A 7,010-nucleotide genomic window follows, 5' to 3' on the forward strand; every position below is an offset into this window, starting at 1 on the left:
TTCAGAGGATTTCATAAATTCATTGCAAGTTTTATGCTGAATCTGATTCAAGCCTAAATTCAGTTGTTCAAAACCAAGACTGGATTTGGACACATGAATGTCACTTACTCTTCCATCACAAGTGAAAAAAAAAAAGGCAAAGGTGTAAGGTGGTGGAAAGGAGTAATTTTAAATTCCCCTGAGGTCAAGGCTCAGCTAAGCTTTCTGCTTGATCCTTACCCTTTCACCTCCCCTTGGCCACTTCAGTTCTTGATAGATACCAAGCCCTCAGCAGAGAGCAGGGTGCAAGTAGCTTCCTTGCAATGACTGGGATACCTGTACTGACCTAACTATCTGAACTCTGAACTAACTTCTGCTGGCATAGCTCTGGAATGAGTTTGGCTGTGTATCTGTAATGAGCTAATAGAATTCAAAACCCATTTATGGGATGGAAACATTTTCTCAAGTCCATGGAAGAGAATTGAGCAAGGCTCCCTTTGGAGTTTCTGTATTAGAAGATGAGATCATTCCTGAGCTTTGACAGCTCCCTTCCCTGATCCTGAAGAGCACATCTGTTCTGATGAATCCCAACTATGTCCATCCAAGGAAGAGGAGGATGGGCTCAGTGCCAATAATCTAGTTACCATCCAACACCAGTAATCTCTCACATGTCACTGTAGAATATTACAATTTTGTTCCTAGAATTTCATACCAGTTGCTTCTAACACCTCTGCAACAGAAAGATGAGTCTCTCTATGATTCAGGCAGCTTCACCTAGAATTTCTTTAGCCAGTCATAAACGAGCTGAGAGCTAAATCTAAGCTTACCACTCAATACAAAGTAGTTTAAGATTTTTAATTTCAATAGCCTAGAAACAAACACAGTATTGTATGGAAATCTGGTGGGCAATTTTCTAGCAAAAGAAGTTCTTAGTTGCAAAATGCCAATTTATTGAATTAGAAAGGTTTCATTAAGAGGTTTTAGATAAAATAAATCTGGGCAGAACAGAGGAAGGGTTCCCTTTCTTTCTTCCACTTTCTGCTGCAGTTTTCCACACAGGTTGCTGGGAAGACAGACACAGTCTGCTGTGAGTGCTACATGTATGCTGCAAGCCTTCAGGCTTTGCAGCAAAACACTTAGCTATCCAACTAGAGATACTAGAGGCTTTTGAAGACCAGGTCCCCTCTCAAGATACCATATACGCTTCTAAACAGCTGGCTAAACTACTAAGTCATGATACGCAGGATGGAATAGCTAAGATCCATAGTTATTAATTGCATACATAGTAATAGTATTGTCATTTCATGCTGCTCTACTACCTCTCATCTTCTGTGAAGTGTAGCAGACCTCCCGTATGTCTACACTATTAGATATCTATAGATGTGGCAAACAAATCTGAACTATCTATGTGGTTTTGTCTAACAAGTCATGGCATGTTTATTCACAGACAAGTTGCACCATTTTATCTTTTAAAAGCAATATCATTAACATAAAGGAATATAAAAGAGCTTGTCACAGAGTGTAGCAAAGTAAAGGCACTCTGTAACATCCAGATTTCCTGCTTTTTGGAAGGACCTGGGTAATCCATTAGACAAAACTTTCTTGGAAATTCCAGGGTCACAGGAGTGGTTCACTTACTTACTTTGAATGAGACTTTTTTGGAGGTTGGTGATTGCAAAATATTTCAGTGAACAGAGGTGTCAAATCAGTTGCAGATTGGACCAGTAAGTCAGCTCACCTAACTGACCTGCTAGAAATCCTAATGCTTTACAAATTTGTAAGCATCATCCCTCAGAAGTGGGGAAAGATCTGGAAAAATACCAATAAACTGCTGATGTTAGCACAGTTTAAGTGGTGCCAAATCATGTATTTCACTGACCTTCATCTCCTGAACCTCTGCCAGACAGGGAGGACAAAAATGGAATGGCTTGAACTCTGCCATGGGTAGATTCAGTGATTTATCTCTCCGTAGCCTATGAACTTGGTTCCAACATTTACAAAAATTATTTTGCCTGGTTAATAGACACCTTGCAATCCATGTAGAAGTGGGAAGGGAACAGAAGGAGAATTTGAGATGTAGCACGTAGTGAAGGGAAATCAAGCTGCTGCTTATTATCTCCTCATTCCCTCCTTTGCATCGGTCCTAATATTGGTACTAATATGACCCCTTGATGAGCTAGTTCTACTCAGTGAGTCAGCAGAGAACTCATCCAGCAAAATACAGTTTTCTGCTGGCTTAGTGAGCTGAATTCATCACTGAAGTGTCAGAAGAGTACCAGAGCTGGAGCAGGAGAGGCAGTGGAATTAGGAGGCCACATAAGGAGAAGAGGGAAGCAGAATCACCCCTTTTGGCAGTACAAATGAATTAGATCAGGTCATTTTGCCTCATCTGATTGCAACCTTACAGAAACACTATGATAATACTGCAAATAAACCTTTAGTAACAACTGTAGTAGCTGTGAATTTGAAAATGGGACAAAGGCATTTGAAACTGGAAACTGAAGATTGAAGACTTCGGTTCAGCTGACTGAAAAATACCCAGTTGGCGTTTTCAGTGGGAAGGGTCAGGTGAAACAGGTAAGAAAAGAACCAACCCAGCTGACCTGTTACACAGGTTCAATAAAGCCACAAGTTATCCACTTTGAATCCCATCTCAGTAATTAGGTAAGAGGTGTTTTGTGGTATGATTATTGCCACTTGAGCTAGCTAGAATGGACCATGTTGCCTTGTACCATTACAGTAAGGTATCCCACCAAACCATAAAAAAATAGAAAACAGAAGAGAAAAGAGAGGAGGCTGTCTGCACAGAAGATGCTGCAGCCTGGAGCATCCTATGGTTAGCCAACATAAGGACTGCTGTGCTTTCCCGCACTCCCCATCCACGTACTTTCCCCTTAACTAACAGTACAGAGAACTTGAATCTCACTTTAATACGAATTTCCAGTTACTTGTTACCCTCTGGTGACATCTCGTGGATCAAAGCAAGATATCCCTGCCTGCTGGCAAACCCTGCAAAGCCTCAAGTGTCTGAACCTGCAGAGTGGAAGTCTCCTTCCCAAGTCTAAAGAGCTCTATGGCATCCTACAAGGTTTAGCATTTCTTTATTTTTTCCTGCCTTTCCAGCTCTGTGGATAGTGCAAATGAGCACTGTAGCAACAAGTCCCCTTCAAAGAACTGAAAAAAGAGCTAAGCGGGAAAAAAGCAAATGAGAGAGTAGAGCACAGAAACCAAGAAAAGAGGAGAGTACTGAATAAATTTCATGAGCTATATTTTCTATTAGTAAAACAGATTCTAACGTCTAAAGCTGAGTATAAGCAAGTGTTGAGTAATTAGGATTTCACAGCTGAAGTCAAGGGGAACGTATGCACTGCTTGCCACAGTGGCAGGAGCACACAAATAATCAGCACCACGTAATCATAGATCATTGTACCCTACAAACAGTAACTAACCCTCCCAGTATGCCTGTACATCATTCACAGGGGCTGGAACTAAAGACTCAGCTCAGATTCATGTTGTGACAGTAAGAAATGGAAAAGTTAGTAATACTTTGCTAAAAATGCTAATTGATTTTGGAGGGTTAATTTTGGGGCCTCCATTTCAAAATACTTAGGCATTCATTATATAAGTCAAATTTATATAAGTTTATTATATAATTTAATTATATAAGTTTAAATTATAGCCTCATAATGTAGGAAAAAAATAATTTCTACATAACAAGGAATACAGTCCCTTGGGACCTCTGCAGGCCCCTTGAAATTCGATCCATCCTCCATGGAGGATATTGATGCAGAGAAAAGAAAGAGTTCCATGAATGTCAGCCATCACAGAGCTATAGCAGAAAGGTATCTGTATTTCAAGTGCTTCCACAAAGCATTAGGAGACTGAAAGCTGGAGATGAGGAGACTATGGAAATGGAACATACATGGGAAGTCATAAACTCATTAACTGAGCGCCCACTGAAACCACAGTGCGCAGCTGCGAGCAGCATCTTTCTCCCACGCAGCCTATGACTGTGCAGGCTCTGCAGCAGTGTTTGGGCAGTGCCAAACCTTGGCAAGAGGCCTTCTGCAGAGCCGGGTCCCATGGGCAACATCCAGCACAGGACAGCCCTTGACCAGTTTCCAGCACAGGCTCAAGCACGCGTGCTTCTTGTAACACTAAACAAGCGTCAACCTGTCATAGGAAGCCCCATCAGCTCTCTCCAAAAAATCTGCATTTGGAGTAGTAAATTGGAAAAAAAGGGAAGATAAGATATTAAATAGGGTTTGTTGAACTATAAAACCTAGCAAACAACTAAGTCAATAAAAAAGCACTCCTTGTCCCTAGGCTAGTAATTTTTAAATTGATACTTGGTTCAGCAAAAATACAGAAGCATACTGCAATTTATAGACAAAGTGACAGCTGTTTGAGAAAAAATATCAATATACACTGTAACATAAGCGTCCATAACATTAGTCAAGCACAAAACAGCCTGCCTGGATTAGTAATTCCCTCACAAAAATAATTTAAAGAACAGAAAAGTACCAGTCACCTCAAAGTCATGCCACATTATGTGGCACATGATATATTAACCTCAAACAACATATAAATTAACAGTTAATTACCTATTAAAACTGATATAGTAATGAGAAATACTTGAACAAACAAAACTATATCTAGCAATGGACTAACACACCTTCACCCCTTGGGATTACTGCAGAAAAACAGATTGTCCCAGTGTGCAGCACAGGCTAATTCCTAACAGGGTTTTGCTTTGTATGGTTTTAGAGAACAAAACAAAATTTGTGGTAAATGGAAAGTATCAGCAAGAACACTATAGACATAGGTAGGGCTTGGTAAATGTTAGAGGAAATAACAGGAACTGAAGAAGTGTAGTTTGTTTCAAATTTGGAGGCTATCCAAATGCCTAGTAATGCTGACGTAATTACTATTTAAACAGTTGAATTTTAGTTGCCATTGCTAGGTTAAGCATCAGTAAATATTGCCTCTGAAATTTAACTGTCTCAGCAAGCTAGCTAGCTCAGGACTAAAATCTTTGTAGAGCTGAAAACCTTTACGAAGAGCCTGTAATTGGAGGACAGTGAAAAAGGTTTATCTCAAGGAATAGCTTAGAAGAACAATGTGATGTGAAAAAGCTGGCCAGCAAACCAAGTATCTGTTGTGGGAAAATGTACAAGTTTTTTAAAAAATTAGTCATGAATAACAAGGCAGTCAAAGGTCCTTCAAAATGTCACTGGGGTACATTTTGATCAACTAACCTGAGGTTTTTAGCTCTGCAGGCTGCTAATAATTGTAATACGATTCACTACTAAAGTTACAGAACTAATGCCATTGCCGATGTGAGAAAGTCAGAGCCATAACTGAAGAAAAGATTACACAGGACAATTCTTCTTCCGAAAGCCCATTGCAGGGCCACAGCACAAAATTGCTACACGCTCTACTGAGCAAGAGGCTATAATTAGTTATGGTAGTTCATCAGTACTTTGGAAAGACTGGCCATGAATGTAGCCAGTAGGGTATACTAATTTCTCATACTTCTCTCAGGCAGTTACCATCAGATAAAGAAGCTTTCAAAAATTTTCTATAGCTTTTACAGCTGTGAAATAACTTTTAAAAAAACACCTGAGGCACCAGTTTGAAACAGTAGCTCAGTTACAGAAGAACTGTAAAAAAACCCTCTAATTTATTCAAATACTAAAGCACGATGATAGTCAAAATTTACCCTAGACATAAACCAGTTAATTTTCACCTGGGCTAGCTCCCTGAACCAACTCTTCGCTCAGTCCCATGAGTTCTAACGCTGGCTCATGGGGAGGAGCAGAAGGAAAGGCAACGCTGGCTGTAGGCCACTTGCAATCGACCGGGTCCAGTTTCAGCTGCAGAAGCTGCCTGGGAGGTCTGACCACAGCTAAACTCTGCTCCCTCTCACCCTGCTTGAACATCCAGCACTCGCGTTGCATTAGAGCTAGCCACAGCGCACCAAGCAGCAAAGTGAATTTTTCTAGCAGGGGAAACAAAGTCTGCAGCGAAGCAAAAAGTTTCCTGGCAGATCGATGGCCAGAATCAACTCACCTTGTGGCGAGAATATCAGATTTGACATAAAAGGGGAGCAGAAAATTGTGAAAAAGAGGGCAGGAAACTGTCCTCCTGGTGGCACTTAGAAAAATAATGAAAAATAAGTTAAAAAAAAAAAGAAGAAAGAAAAATCAGTCCTTATTCACAGTAGTGGCTGCTTAAACTTCACAAAGAAAAGCACTGGGTCGCTGGGTCCAGTCAGAAGAGTGAAATTCCTGGATTTTGCTTCAAGGTTGTCTGAGCAACTAATGTGTCTTTTAGCCTTGGACAAGAGCAAGACAGAGAGACTGAGACTGTAAATTCCTTTTGTGCATCTAGAATACTAATAAATGTGGGATTTTTTAATTAAAAAAAAAAAAGTCACACCTCAAATTTTCAGTTGGCTCAGCCATTATTTATGTATTAGACTATTTACCACCAGTAAGGAATAGCACCAGGGCTGGCAGAAGAGGAGGGTAGGAACATGTTCCCCAGGGCAGCTCACCACTTAATCTGCCAGGGAGCCTCATCCTAAATTCCTCCCGGTGTGAACCTTGCCTAGGCTTGGCTGCCTTTGCCACTGGCCGACTACAGCTTCAAAAGGGGCAGGTGGCTCCTATCCCACGCAGGATGTATTCAGCCTCTGAGAGAGGCACTGGTCCCGATCATAGTGAACGATGCCAACCTTCCTCCTCGAATGTATTCAGCCTCTGAGAGAGGCACCGGTCCCGATCATAGTGAACGATGCCAACCTTCCTCCTCGAATCTGCGTGTCTCTTCCGACGCGGGACGCCGCAAGGCTGCGACTCCACCTGGGCACGCACCGCCTGCCGCGCTCCCATCCCCTACAGCGGCCACGAGGCAGGCCCTCTAATTGCGGCGGGGGACGATGGCCGTCAAGTCAGACAGCGCTGCTGGGGGAAGGTGCGACTGCGAGGGTCAGCCAGCACCTGAGGCGGCCGCGGCCTAGGCGGGGC

Source organism: Rissa tridactyla, chromosome 9 (genome assembly GCF_028500815.1).
Source record: "Rissa tridactyla isolate bRisTri1 chromosome 9, bRisTri1.patW.cur.20221130, whole genome shotgun sequence".
Classification (NCBI taxonomy): Eukaryota; Metazoa; Chordata; class Aves; order Charadriiformes; family Laridae; genus Rissa; species Rissa tridactyla.